Here is a 16,311-nt window from a genome sequence, read left to right as displayed (position 1 = left end):
AAAATTACCTCGCGCAGTTCACGGTTCGCGGTTCAGTGTTAACAAGGCAGATTTTAGATGGAGTCAAAGGTCTTGTCATCTTATATGCACACTGTTGTCCATTTATTATGCTGTCAGAGCCCCTTCATCAATGCTCCCGAAGAAAACAACGCCTTGTGAAGTCTCTGAAAGCACATTTATTTAATTTGTCTGCTAACAGTGTTCAAAGTGGACATATATATAATTTGCCAATTATATATTTTACTATATTATTATGTTTTTAGAATAAAATGGCAATTTAATGAATTTTAATATTTCAAGATAGAAAGTCCATTGATGGGACGAGTGGAAAACATTAAATCTGTTCACACACTGAGTAAAAAATAATTTACAAGATACGAAGAACTAGTCAAACTAGTCAGGCCAAGCGAGGCTTTGGACGTCATCAATAATAATGTGTACATCTGAAATGGCAGCGATATCAGCGATATAAAAGGCTATAAATAGCATATTTTAACAACAGTAAACGACCAAATTCCACACGTGATCGCAAAAGGAGGTTATTACAAACACTCGATGGTGGTTTAAAGTGAGTTTTGAGTAAAAGTGTACTAATAATCTCATAAATTGTCTTATGTAGCTTGATGCTAATGTTAGCTCTAATGCAGCTGCAGAACAGGTGCAGCTCTTCTTCATGATGTATTTTGTCATAATAATTGACGTAAGGTCGTAAGAAAATGTTTTGTTGTATTATTTTAGAGAAGCAGCCAGAGACTCACCGCGCCTTCAAAAAAAAATCCAACTGAGGTGCGTAGACCAAAAAAAGTCCGCACACTCAAACATCAAAGCATCACAAGCGAGATGAGAACAATCTAAGCAATTTACTGAATGAAACAAGGCAAACGTTTCAGTCACATGTTGACCATTTTCAATGCCAAGCTAACAGTGTTAGAACTAGAAGCCATCTTAATTTAAGGAATCACATGATAATTAAAGAGATCACATGATCAATCAGGACACACACAGAGAGAAAAAAAAAAAAAGGCCACAATGTGTGTATATGTAGAGCAATGGATAATTTACATCAAATTAGAGAACAATGGTTGTCTGTTGGAGTTAACAAAAGTACTATTCATAAAAAACAAGACAATTGAAGTTCTTCATTTAATCCCTTCGGATATACACAGTCCATATAATAGATCCACTTAGCTTCACATTGTAACAGTCTTTTGTTAGAATCACCACCTCTTCTTGAACTGATCAATCTCTGGTCAGCATCCACATTGTATTATTTTAGAAATACTTTTGATAATAGGTGGGTAAATGTATACTGGGATTGAAGCGATGTGGCTTGGTAAACCTTGTAATGCCAGAATAAAGGCTACTAATGGCTGAATAAAACAAAAGAATAATGATAAAGGAATAATGAGGATAATGTCTCATACCTGGCGGAGGTGTGAAAGGTTCGAGGGAGAACAATAGCATCATGAATGGGGCAGTTTGCCGAGCCAGACATGAGGCTACAGCACGCAGGAGAGCTTACAGGGGGCCATACATTTTTTTATTAGCCTTTTATTAGCCTTCTCTAAAAACACACATGCCATGGTCTTAGAAAATATTTCATAAAATTCACAGTTTTAGAGATTATGTCCTGAAATTTCTAATGAAGCATTAGTAGACTTGTGGTTTTAGCTTCATTGTGTGTCTAAAATCATATACCACAGCAACATAACAATTTTTTATACATTTAAAAAATATGTTTTTAATATTTGTATTTTTGTTTTTATGTTTGAGCTTATATAATTCTGATTCTTGAACAGTAAAATCTGAAGTGTCAGCTTTGTGAACATATGTTGATTATGTATCTAGTCAGAAAGACTCATGAGCAGCAACCTTTTTATTTTGGGTATGTCATTTGTGTCTCCATGCCGAAAATGGGGGGTGACAGCAAAGGGGTTAAGGAAGGAAAAGAAAAAAAGGAAAAACAGTGTCACTAATGTGTGTAGATAGCACTCACAGTACACTCTTAACAAAAATGGTTCTAACAGTACCAGAAAAGGGTTCTTCAGCTTGTAACAATAGCAGAACCCTTTTTGGTGCTAAATAGAACCATTTTTATAGGGTTCCATAAAGAACCATGCTTTGAAAGTGCTATTTAGAACCTTAATGGTGTTATAAATAATCTTTTTAATGATGGTTTATTTTCATGAATATTAGTATATTTATATAATTTATATTAGTATTATTAATATTATTTGTATATATTATTTATTACTATTGTTTTTTTACCACTCTATCTGCCTGGTCATATATGAGCAATATCACACTCATAGACGTGAGATATGGCTGTATATCGGCACTGCTGTGATTCAGCCGTAGGTAATTACAGCGTGCCGATATACAGCCATATCTCATGTCTACGAGTGTGATATTGCGTTTATGCAACAGTTCAACGGCACGAGTGTGTAAATATATAAGAAAAACAACAACGGAGTGTCTATAAAAACCCTTTTGTGCAGAACTGCTTGCTTCCGCCACAGATTCAAATCTCAGTTTGACAGTTTAACAGCTGACGCCAATCCTCCGTTACTAATTCAAAAAAGTCACTTTAGAACTAGTAACGAAGGAATGTTGAATTGTTTCATTGAAAGCTTATTGTATCACTGTATTAGACTAAAAGTTCTCTGTATTATATGTAGAGTATTATGAGAGAGAGATTGACTGAGCGAGTGTGATTACCTGCATCTGATACAGCATTCATTCTTCAGCTCAATCTCATATTCACAATAAAACATTAGTCTGAATGTCCGCTGAGGAAAGCGATATCTTTATCGTACTGTCCTTTCATCTGTTAAGGGTGATTTCCGATGACAGAGCTGCTCAGCTGCTCTTTTTGAAAGACATGCTTTTACTCAGCAAAGATTAAATTGATCAAAAGTGACAGTAAAGACGTTTATAATACAAAAGATTCCTATAAAAAAAAAATTAACTAGCACATTGATAATAATACGAAGAGATATTAGAAAGATTTCTGAAGGTAATAACCACTGAAAATTCAGCTTTTCCATCACAGGAATAAATTACATTTTAAAATATATTAAAATAGAAAACAGTTATTTAAAATGTTAATAATATTTCGCAATATATCAGATTTTACTGTATTTTTAACCAAATAATTGCAGCATTGGTGAGCCTGAAGAGACTTCTTACAAAAACATTAAGAAAAAAAAACAAACAACCAAAAAATCAAAAACTTACCAACTCCAAACTTTTGAATGATATTGTATGTATAGGTAATCTCATAAGAGACAGATATACAATAATTTAATTATAAAAACAACTTTCAGCATGTGTCACTTACCGTACATGTCAGCATGGGCCTAGTGTTTGGGACATGCACCTGTGCTGGGTGCTGAATACAGGATCTTTGGTCTGTAAGACAACCCGCCTGCTGCTCCTACAGTGTGAGTCTTTCTCTCTTAGAGGATAAAGGTTAAGACTGAAGTGTAAAGCACTCACACCTGTCTTCCCTCTGTCTCTTTTTGTCCTTCCCATCCACTTTTTTGTCTGTTTTCTAGCAGACCTATATGTTTACCCCACTGCGTCTGCCGCAGGCGACCAAAAAAGTGTCAAAGAGGGACGAGAGACAGAGATGGATTTTGAAGTCAAATGTCTCGATGAAGTACTACTGTCTCCCACCAAGGGGAAATTACTGCAGCGTTTCGACCTCTTGCACAACTTCTGACAGACATACATCATGACTTTTTTGTCAAAATGTCTGTCGTGGCATGTTATTAGGTTAAAGACATTATTATGTCTCTATGAATAGGTAAGGCAAAAAAAATCTGATGTCACAATTTAGGATCTGCCTAATGGATCTGTCAGCATCTATTATGTCATTAATATTCATTAAACAACATTGCATAAAAAAGGAGAACCCCCCCCATTGCTCCTGGATGGATTAATTTAGTCATTTTAATAAGCCCTTTAAAACCAAACATGAACACATAGTTAAGCCTAAACGAAATAGCTGTAAAGTTAATTTAAATGACAAGCCTCCTGCTTCTCAAAGTCAGACAGTATTCAATCTATATTAATGAATTAAGCTATGATTCATGCAGTGCAAATAATATGACTACTTGATTATTAGAGAGATCTTATCTTATCTCATCTCATCTCATCTCATCTCATCACCTTATCTTGTCTTGTCTTGTCTTGTTTGCAAAAGTGAGATTAAGAATATATCATAAAAATACTAATATATAGATTAGATATGCAGGTATATAGATATAATATATATAGATTAATTACTAATATAGACAAATTACTAAATAATTACTGATATATATATAAAAAAATAATATTAATAAGTTCTTTATTAAGATATACATGTGTTCAGTTGCTTTGTCTGTGGTATTAAAATGTTTGTTTCACTGGTATTGACTTCTGAAATGCTGTTTTACTGTCAACCCGTGCAAAAAAATACACTATTGAACATTGAAATATCAGGCAATGAATTACTTGAGGGACAAGACACAAGAGCCTTGTTTGCCTACAAATGGAATATCAAATCTGACATCCCAATCAGAATCTGACTAAATTAATGGATTCATTTTAATTAACCGATTAAATTAATTTACTTTGAGTTTTAGAATTTTTAGAATTTACTAAAGGCTGGAATACACTAGACGACTTTTAAAATCTGAACAGATTTTAAAACACTGGGCATCATACACTTTCTAATAGTCACAGGGGTAAAACTAACGAATGACTCGTTTGGACTACAACGCATATTTTCCGGGATTTGTGATATCACAAATATCGACGAATGGGACGAGACCTGGTTGAGCTGCACTAGAGAAGGCAACGAGTGTTATCACTATGTTGGAGACACGCTAGCTTTCCCAAGGCAGACGTGGTTTCCCAAGTGGTTACAATCATCCGGGTTTAAATCGTGCTCAAATTGATTTGATATTGACGCAATATTTACACTGAAGCTCTATGGCAACGGGCATGACATTTCCCGACCAGGCGCCGAGTGGTGCCAAATCACAACACACATTGGCCCAGCTAACCAATCACAGCACATTTCGTATTTCAGAAGGCGGGCTTTCATTTGATACAGGAACTATTCGAGCCGTTCATGCCAGACTGGGGAGAGAGGTGTTGTAATAATGTAAAATATGTGAAAAATAATGTGTTTTTCGTGTCTGTGACCATCATACACTACGCGATTTTCTATGAAATCTGTCAGCTCAAATCTGCAGACTGGCTTTGACTTTCAGCAAATAGCGTCAACTTCTTCAGACCGTAAATTGGTGGACAATCTGGGCATGTCGTGTAGTGTATTCCAGCCTTGAATGAGACAAAAATCCAATAGATTTTGCAGGCAGAATTCTGCAAAAATGCAGCATAAAACACCAGATAATACCTGCAGAACAAAATTTTGGCTGTGACCTCTAAAGGCCAATTCACGTTGCACTGACAGATGCAGACCAATGCCGAGAACTGACCGAGTACAGTAAGTCACTTCTCAGACATTCCAAGACCCGACAAACAACAATTCAACATGTGGCAAAAATAAGCACCGACCAATGGCAACATGGTAACACACTGATCAGACAAAACCTAACGAACATTTCTGTTGCCGTCTGTCGGGGACGTGTGAATTGGCCTTAAAATAACCTTGTACTCACGAGTCAGAGCAAAAAAATAAATAAAATAAAATTAAGCCAAATTAGATTATCATGAAACAGAAGAAAAACTACTTAAAGCTGATGCAATTTGTTAATATTGTGTATTCATCTGAAAAAAAAAAATGCAGGGTGGGGTTTGAAAAGTGAAGGATTTGTTATTACTAGTTAAAGTTATCATCCCCATTCTGCCTTGGTTACATCAGCAAAAAAAAGCTTTTTTAAAGTGGCAGTGAAAATTATTACATTTTGATGAATGACTAACAAACGTTATTTTCTTTAGAATATTATGCGCTGATGAATTGCACATGATGAAACCGGGGACATTTATAGGAGAGTAATTAGAGTCCATTTTTATTTCAGGTTTTCTTTTGTACTCCAGGCGGATATTACAACAAAAGGAGGGAAATTGTAATAGAATAATACACCATAAAATAATACCTGACTACCATGGCCAACCCTGAACCCAAACTCCTGACTGTTTACAGACTCAGCAAACATAGCCTATAGACACAAAGAAAGACAGACGCAGACAGTCCTCGCTGCTGAAGGAGCACACGCTGTGCTCCTGCTGCACATAAAATGAGATGGAAACACAACTGCACTTTTGAACCTCACGCACTACACATAAATCAGCAACATATTCCATCCTCCTTATGCAAACCACTATAAAGAGCATCTATTGTGCATGTATGTGTAATGTTTACTAATGCTTTGTCAACGTAAACCAGTTTATCATGTTTATAAAGTGCATTTTAATCTTGAATCTTGAGAGGAGAGAATATATACATAAAAAAAATCTGATATATAGAATTTACAATACAATGTAGATCATTTAATACATGTAATCACTTTATACAGTGCTGGGTATTAAGTGATTACATGTAATCTGGATAACATAATCAGATTAAAAAAATGAAGTACCTGTAATTAGGTTATAATACATTTTAAAATGCTGATAATCAGATTACTTTGTTTATAGATAACATGATTACATATTATTCACACAATGGCAGTATTATTAATAATTTGAATCAGCCTAATTCTTTTTTTTTTCATCTCTCCCTTAAATGTTCCTTTCTAAAATTTTATCGCTTTTATACATTTGGAAAGTCTTCCAGCATTTCACTAACTCACAAACCCTATAGAGAGATAATTTCTCAGTTATGTTTTAAATTTTTTTCTGTTCTCTTTTGCATTGATTGTCCTGTTCCTACAGGCTGAGCTACAGAAGATGAGGCAACAGGCTCAGGAGACGAAGTAGTTCATTGAGAAACAGGAGGCAGAAGAACGTGAGCTGCTGAAGATCATAGCAGAGGCTGATGCTGAGAGGATCCGGCAGAAAAATGAGCTTGATCAGGTACAGACAGGTGAAAGGTTTCAGGGAGTGTCTGCATTTCCTTGTGTTCCTTCTTCAATAGGCTGTTTCCGCTAACTATGAAAGAGACAGTAATCTAGGTTCACTCAAAAGTCATTAGATCTGGAATCTCACTTCTGAGGAAGTCCAGCGGGAACAGGGTCAACCTCTCTTTAAAATAGCAAAAGGAAATTGAGTCACTGGGGAGGCCTAAATTGGTCTTGGCATTTTGAAACATATAGCGCTATATATATATATAGCGCTAAATGTTTCAAAATATATATATTTATACAGACAGCAACCTGAATATGCATCTTATGATGAACATATTTTCAGTTACTCATTTAAAGTTTTGTTTTATATTCTTTGGGGAGGCTTAAGGTCTAAAATGTCTAGGTGATGTCTGGAGAATGTTTTTAAGGAAAAAAGCTTCATTAAAAGCTAAAATTCCTTTAAAAAAATATATAGAATTTTGCCATAATCTTTTATTAATATATCTTTTAAGAAAGTAGTGAAGTTGTTTTGTTTTATATAAATAATATTTTAGAAAATGTTGACGTTATCTTTGTGTATCAAAGTCAGAAGTGTTTTTAAAGTTTGCCTTTTCATGACATGACAATATTAATTCAGGTTTCTGATAAATACATTCAGTCAACAACCCCATTAAAGCATCATGGTATTCAAGATTTAAAAATTATAATATTTGTACTAAATAGTGTTTACCTAGAAAATGTGTTTAATATTGTGTATTTTTTCACTTATTTGATTAAAATATATACACTCACATAGACTCAAGGCATAGAGAAAATATGCTATTACTTTTTACATTTAAAGAGAAAGTAAATCATAATTGTTTATAACCTTTCATAAATGTATGAAACCAATATTAGTAGAAAGATGACTTTTCTCGGATATCCTTGTTTGTCTTTTAGCTAAATTAAATTTAGATGTGTATATAGCTTTAAATGTAGGCTTGAATATGAGTTTTTATGGAAAAAGCTGCATAACTACATTTTTAACACATTCAGTAACAGGATATTTTACAGTATCTTTGATAAGTCAGTTGGGTCACTATCAGAGTTCATAAAGTGAATGTAATGTTAATATCTGCTGCTGTACATTGCTGACATTGGTTCTTTGGTAAAGGTTAACCCATTCAAAGGGCATTCTGTCCAAATTGCCTCTGCTGACACCAGCTTCCACACTCTTCTGGCTATCCATGCACATTAATAAAGCTTCATCGTCTGTACATCCCTGAGCTCTCCAAACCATATTGTATACTGTCTGTCATGCAACAACTACCATGCACATACCATACAATACACATATAGCTGTACATTTCTGCATTGCAGAATTTTGTGCATACGGTGTAGTTTAGTGAAAGTTCAGAAAGAATGTCAATTTACCATTTTACATAGCATCCTTTTAGTATATATGGTGTGTAGAGTAACACACACACACACACACACACAAATATATTGTATATGGCCTTCCAGTTTTTCCCCCCCGACGTTTTATTGAAATCCATTGAAGTAACACCTCTAAGTAAAAGACCCTAAAACTTCTTTATAAGACATTTTACCAAACCTTCACAACATTTGTCAAATTGCATGAAGTTTTTTGCTATTATCCTGAAAAGACCAGCATTGCTGAGTCATCAGATCTTTGCAGAAAACACTGGCCTGTATGAGGGGCCGTACAAGTCATAATTAATTCTGGCGCTCTCAGACACTTACTTTCTCCTTTTGCATACTTATATTTCTACTCTCACACACATACATTGTCCTTTGATATTCATATATTTACTCTCACACACATACATTCTTGTTTCACATACATATGTTTCTGCTTACATATATATGAACTTTACTTTTCAGCACATACATGCATTCTGACTTTCATGCACTTATGCATTCTTTATTCTTACATACCTACATTATAACTCACATACATATATTGTCACTTTCACATGTATATATACTTCACACTCATATGCATGCATGTCTCATCTTTTTTTCTTTTTTTTTGGTATCCATTACTTCCTCTTTAAACAGGAACTCACTCTCAAACCAGGAAATACATATGGAATACTTGCTCAGCTCATCCTAACATAACAATACAATTATGCTATTCAAAGTCATCCTGTTTTCTTTTCAAGTACAGTTTTTTAATTTTTTAATTTTAATTTTATTTGTATAATATTAAATTATTTTAATTTTTAATTTTGTTATTTATAATATTAAATGTATACTTTGAATACATTTGCATAAGAGCAAAATGTATAAATGTGTGTGTAAATACCTATGAATATAAGAGGAAAATGTATGAATGTGTGCACTAAAATATGTGACTATGAGAGCAAAAATGTATGTATGTGAAAGGAGAACGTAAGTGTGTGAGAATAGAAATATTTGTATGTGAAAAGAGTATATAAGTGTGTGAGAGCAACAGAATGAATTAATGCTTGTACGGTCCTTCATAGGCCTGCTTTTTATTATTATTATATATCGTCTCACCTTAGTCAGAAGTGAAAGTACTTCTGATGGTTTTCTCACAGATGCTTGAAGAGGTGTTAAAAGTACCAGAAATTCAGTACCAAGCTGGTATAAAATAAAAGGAATGTATTTCTTAGCTAATATCACTGTTTTTTGCATTGACTACTGATATATATTTTTTTAGTATGTTGTCTTTTATCTACATTTGTGTATTGATTGCACATATGTTTATGTGTTCATTTACAAGGCGAGAAATGAGCGTGACCTCCTGGGGATGCAGTTGATGAAGAGAAACGAGGCACTGGCATTACTGTACGAAAAGATCAAAATCCAGCAGTCCATCATGAACAAGGGTGATATTCAGTACAATGAAAGATTGGAGGATGTCAGACTCCTGAAGCTAGAGATCAAGAAGCAAAGACGAGAAAAGAACATCCTCAACAAGACCGTCTCTAATGTGGAGGACCTCAGGTAACACACGGGGGTGTAGTTGCTGCAGTATGTCCGCATCTGTCCGCATATGGAAGTGTTTCGGTTTGACTTTGCACACTAAGAGTAAGGTTAGGGCTGTTTCACACTAAAGCATGCTTGACGTCAGAGGTCGATTCGCTTGGTTGGTGTGAAAGCTGTTTACGGTTCATGTGGACTGTAATATGCTGGTGTTATGAAAGTAATCTGGCTTAATGTTGTGTAAGTGAATCACTTTTGAACCACTTTATGATTCACCGTCATACTTATATACACCTATTAGTTTCTTTTTTTTAACATCTATTGCTCTAAAGCATCATGGAAGCAGTTGTTTGATCACTTTTCTGCAACTCTCATGTACTCTTTAGAGGTATAATGACATAATGATTGTTCCTCAATCACAGGTACATACAGCACAAAGAGACGGAGCTAATTGAGTGCTTGTCAGATAATGCTCGTCAGTATTATTGACCCCTCGCCAGATGTTTATTGATGTTTTCAAAAGCTGTAATTCACCACTCCCAATAACAGTCACTTTTTTCGGCCACAAAAGACGTGTGATAAAAATAACTTTTAATGGAGTTCTTCGCTGAGTGAAAAGGAGGTGACAACAGCGTGCTGTGGAAAATGAGGGAATGCTTGAAAACACTGGCAGGTCTCACAACTAAAGTCAAACCAGATCTATATGGGTTTTACTAACCCTCTGTTGGTTATTTTAGTAACACGAGGGGTGGTGATGACCTCACATTCTCCTCCATCTCTCAAGCCAATGCAAAATCACTAAATATTCAGTGAGTCAGAGTCTGAATTATGTACTGAAATTTCCATCGGCCCAAAATTATTTAATTCATTTAACCAAAGGTTTTCTCCAGAGAAACAGCCACAGAAAGAAAGTTTCTTCTTCTTTTTTTGTTACATTTCAGAGATCTTTATCAACCACTTAAATGAGCAAAAATCTCTATATACATTCAAACGTTTAAAAAGAAGTGAAAACAAGTGGCTGATTTATTCAAAAACACTGATTCAGGAACAACAAAACTGTGTTTAGGAGCAAGTCATTGAATTGTTGAATCGTTTATTCAAGAACAAAATGACTGAAATAATTTTTTCACAGCTCTGATTCATTCATGACAGAAATAAGTGACTACAGCTGAATTCAGAATCACATACTACTCTTACTGTTTCTGCCGTATAACTATTTGACAGAATATGCAGTTCTAAATTTAACCTGTCTTTATGAGCTAGTCATTGAATAATTCACTTGAATGATTCATTCACAACACTAAATAACTCCAGAAGAAGACAAGCGACTGGCTTTATGAGTGAGTCTTTGAATCATTCACTCTAATGGTTCGTTCACAGCTCTAGTTCGTGAATAAAACACTTGCTAAATTCCAAACCATGTTCTAACCTACTACTCTTACGATTTCTACCACAGAAAGATAAAATGTGACCCTGGACCACAAAACCAGTCTTAAGTCGCTGGGGAATATTTGTAGCAATAGCCAAAAATACATTGTATGGGTCAAAATTATAGATTTTTCTTTTATGCCAAAAATCATTAGGATATTAAGTGAAGATCATGTTCCATGAAGATATTTTGTACATTTCCTACTGTAAATATATGAAAACTTCATTTTTGATTAGTAATATGCATTGCTAAGAACTTCATTTGAACAACTTTAAAGATGATTTTCTCAATATTTAGATTTTTTTGCACCCTCAGATTCCAGATTTTCAAATAGTTGTATCTCGGCCAAATATTGTCCTATCCTAACAAACCATACATCAACGGAAAGCTTATTTATTCAGCTTTCAGATGATGTCTAAATCTCAATTTCGAAAAATCTACCCTTATGACTGGTTTTGTGGTCCAGGGTAACAAATAGTAAGAGTAGCATACTAGTATGTGGTTCCGAATGCAGCAAATGTCTTTATGAGTGAGTCATTGAATCATTCACTCAAATGATCTGTTCACAACTCTGATTTACTGAAGAACAATAAGTGACTTTTTGATTCATTCAAATGATTCATTGAAATCTTCGATTCATTTCAGAACAAAACAAGCAGCTGTCTTTACGAGTGACTTGTTGGTCCATTCACTCAAATGATTAGATCAAATGGCTGATTCATTCAAGAATGTAACTAATGTGTGTTGTTCTGTGAAAACTAATGAGCTTGTTCTTTTTTTATTAACCCATAGACTTTAATTTATGTCACTTCCATGAACTAAAATTTGCTACTCTCTAGTCGGCTGCAGTTGGATTGGCATTCTCAATTTAGAGAGCATTTTTGCTTCAAAAAGCATTTATCTGCTAAAACGTGAGCAGTCACATCTCTCTTCAAATCATCCATGTCCCTGTATCTCTTTAACGGAAAACATACACGTGTCATTGTCCTTCCTATACTCTGAAACATATGTGAGAATCAGTGAGCTAGCGGTAAGGTTTCAGGGAGACTAGTCAGCAGCCGTTGTGCCAGATGGGTTGACTTGATGCCGAGCTTGGATGCCAAGATCTCTGCTGATATACAAGCCTCTATGGTAAACAGGTGGCAAATTTTAGTCATTATTACTGTCATCAGTGCAGTATAGTTCCCTCAAAGACACTGACTGTAGCATATCAGTGCCTGGGTGTGAAGCAATATTTCCTTTAGGCTTAAGGGTTTCTGGGAGAAGTCCATGAAAGGAAAGTCTCATGAGGAACTAACATCCTTCAATGTTTACATTTATACATTCATCCAAAGTGACTTACAAATGAGGAATGCAACACAAATACAAAAAAAAAAAAACTGCTTCCGTAGGATGTGTTCTTGCATTAGAGCAGTTTGAGCACAACAGAACTGAACAGAAGGTGTTTTTATTTATTCTTATTTATTGTTTCTTCTTCTTTGTACCATTTTTTAAAACTCTTTTTACCTTGACACATCATCTTAAAAACAGGGTACTCGTGGCATAAATGCTACATAAATGATGCATATGGAATGCATTCGCACATTTTGTGTGATTGGCTCCTATGAAATGCTTTCAGTATGTTTTTTTAGTACACCTGATGAGGCAGGACCAACTTTGCTCAATACTGTAGATCCATTAAAAAGGAATGGTTGCTTTCACATTTCTAGTGAATATGAGAATCTTATTAGCATGCATATTACTAGCATATTGGCTGTTTATTAGTAGATAAAGCAAATATTAATTCCTTATTCTCCATGACCTTCTAGATCCCTTAATCCTAAACTTTACAACGACCTTATTAACTATTAATAAGCAGCAATTTACAAGTTTATTGAGGGAAAACTCTTAGTTAATAGTAAATATGTGTTCCCAAATCTAAAGTGTTACCAGAATCGTTTATGGTTATGGTATCTCTTATTTTTGGTCTGCTTTGAAGCTTGATGGACATGCTTTCTATTGTTATTGTATACCAAGAACTGTTTAAAAATCTACTTTTGTGATCCACAGAAAGGAAGAGAATGAGTAAATAATGCAATGAGCTATTGCTTCTACCATTAAAAAATTTGGGGTCAGTAAGATTTTTAATGTTTTTAGGAGAAGTCTCTTGCTCAACATGGCTGCATTTATTAACAAACAAATAAATAAATAAAAAAAATATAATAATTAAAATGACAGTAAAACAGTAATATTGGGTAATATTAATTATACAGTTTTAAATAATGTTTTCTATTATAACTTATTTTAAAATGCAACCATTTCCTGTGACTGTAAAGCTGAACTTTCAGCAACAATTACTCCTTCAGTCTCACATGATCTTTTTGAAATCATTTTACTATGCCGATTTGGTGCTTAAGATTTACTAATTACTAATTATCATCCATGTTGAAAAAAGTTGTGATGCTTCATATTTTTGTGGAATATTCATTACGTTCTCTTTTGATCAGTTTACTGCATCCTTGCTGAATAAAGTATTCATTTTTTAAATCAATCAATCAATCAATCAATCAACCAACCAACCAACCAATCAATCAATCAATCAATCAATCAATCAATCAATCAATCAATCAATCAATAAATCAATCAATTAATCAATCAATCTTATTGGCCCCAAACTTTTGAACAAACTTCCTGGAATCTCAAAGGAATGGATCTCACTTCATTGAGGGATATTCAGGAATCTCATAGGAAAAGATTCTTGAAACATTTCAGAATAGTTTGCATCAGTGATGCTCCAAAAAGATCCTAACAAATCCAGATGGGAGTTCATCTATTTCTGTACAGTGACCTAAGGAGAGTTGCTGCACTGTTTTTGTCACCTACTGAAGTGGAAGGTGCTACAGGGATATTGACTTGACATCGCTGTGTTAGTTTGTCAACTCATGGGCCCCTGAACTCTTGCCAACAAGCTTGTGATTCAGTCACAAATAGTTATCTGCCTCTGTGCAATTTAGCAATTAAATTGTGCTATATACAACCAAAAATAAAGCTGTATAAAGTTGGTCAAAAACTCATCCGGTCCATAAGAACTGCATTCAGATGCGCTCAGGAAACTCCTCCCAACATCCACTCAACAGAGACAGAGAATGATTGGAATGTAAATGCAACCATATTCTTAATAATGACAGTCGAATGAACTCTACTTCTCAAAAGAGATTGCAATCAAGGCTCATGGGCATAATGATAATGTATGCCATTTTAAATCATACATAGATACATGCTCAGACTTTTCACACAAGGTCATCCTGTATCATCATAAGGCATTTAAATCTGCTATAAGAGAGATAAATTACAAATGAGAGATTCACATGTGCATTCTTTTGATAAGGGTTGTGACCTTCCAATGAAGTTTAAAAAAAAGGTTGAACTATAGGGCTGCACAATTGCTAGAATAAATAATAGAGATTGCGGCTACTGTGATTAACAAATTGTGAAAAGTGCATTCAAAGCTTTACATTGTGTTTGTTTTGAATGTCCATTGTGTGCATAAATGCAGTGGTGATTGGAAGCATGTATATTAGCCACTGATCTATAAATGACTGGATTACTCACATAATTCTAAATTGCCATCAGGCGGTGAAGCCACCAGAAGTGTTTGAGCGGCCATATTGCTATTCCCTACTCACAGAAAGCATCACTGACTGACAGCCAAAACCTTGGCCCCCATATTATTAGTTGCATATTATTAGCTTATCAGTTGCACAGGATTAGTTTTTAGCATATGCAGTATTTATTTAAATTAATTGTTACTTACAGATGCTATCTATAATGTTTATGGTCTTTTTGGGCAGGATAAGCGACATATTCAAATCGTTAAGATGGTGTTTGTCTGCTGCGTACTGACGACACAGGTAATTGACCAAACACAAATACATGTCTTCATGTACATAATAATGCAGGAAAACCATGAACATCTGGTATTAGTGACAGCAACTGATTTGAATAAACAATAAATACAAGCCTCTTTTTTACTATATTGCACTATTGTATTGAAATTAGAAGTCTGCCATGCGTCATCTTGGATATAAGCTTCATGTCTGTACATCCATATGCAGTCAGCATTATTTCTCTGATTAAGTTATGATGCATGTATTTTATTTCCTGATTGAGCAACATTTATTTCATACTCTTCAAGACAGTTCAAATTCTATGGCTTATTACTAGAATCAAAAAATGCTTCAAAATCCATGCTATTAAAGAAAGCATTGTTGAAGCATTTGCAGGTAGCCTACTGTACGAATAAAAAACAATATTACAACACAACTGTAGATGCATACCTTAGAAAGCATAAACCTTTGAGAGGTGTGGTAGGTTCACTTTTTATGACATCATGAGCAATCCAGTTCTCTATTATAGACCAGTGATATTAGCCTTTCAGTCTTAAGATTCATTTTAGTGCATAGGTTAATTCAGATGGCTCATGTAAATAAAATAGTTCGAAAAATGATTAATTTCATTTGAGGCAATGTGTTGCATTTTACGTCTTTTTTCAAAGTAGTTTTAAAGTAGCACTCCAGAAGTGCTCATATTGTTGCATGAACAGTATGGTACTGATTTTTACTTTATCAATTTTGCAGTAAATGAGACCATGATCATTTATGCCATAATGAACTAAATTCTGTTGCATTTTGCCTGAAATATTCATTAGAAGATTAAAACCACAGAGTGGAATGAACAATAAAGAGCATGGACCAATGATATGAAAGTGTGTGTTTGTGTGTATGCGTTTCTACTGCTCTTGAACTTTTTTCCCTCTCCATTCCCCCTGTTTTTATTGCATTAGAGGAACATTTTATAATTGGTTTTCTGAAATAAGGACAGAAATAGAAAGAATGAGAGAGAGAGAGAGAGAGAGAGAGAGAGAGAGAG

General features: G+C 34.5%; 1 pseudogene; it reads left to right on the top strand.

Annotated features, from left to right (window-relative positions):
* The window catches only part of LOC107746063 (cilia- and flagella-associated protein 58-like), a 90,991-nt pseudogene that overhangs the window by 34,428 nt on the left and 40,252 nt on the right, over window positions 1-16,311 (top strand).

This window comes from Sinocyclocheilus rhinocerous, unplaced genomic scaffold, assembly GCF_001515625.1.
Source record: "Sinocyclocheilus rhinocerous isolate Xijiao unplaced genomic scaffold, SAMN03320098_v1.1 scaffold1880, whole genome shotgun sequence".
Lineage (NCBI taxonomy): Eukaryota > Metazoa > Chordata > Actinopteri > Cypriniformes > Cyprinidae > Sinocyclocheilus > Sinocyclocheilus rhinocerous.
This window is presented reverse-complemented; position numbering and strand designations above follow the sequence as displayed.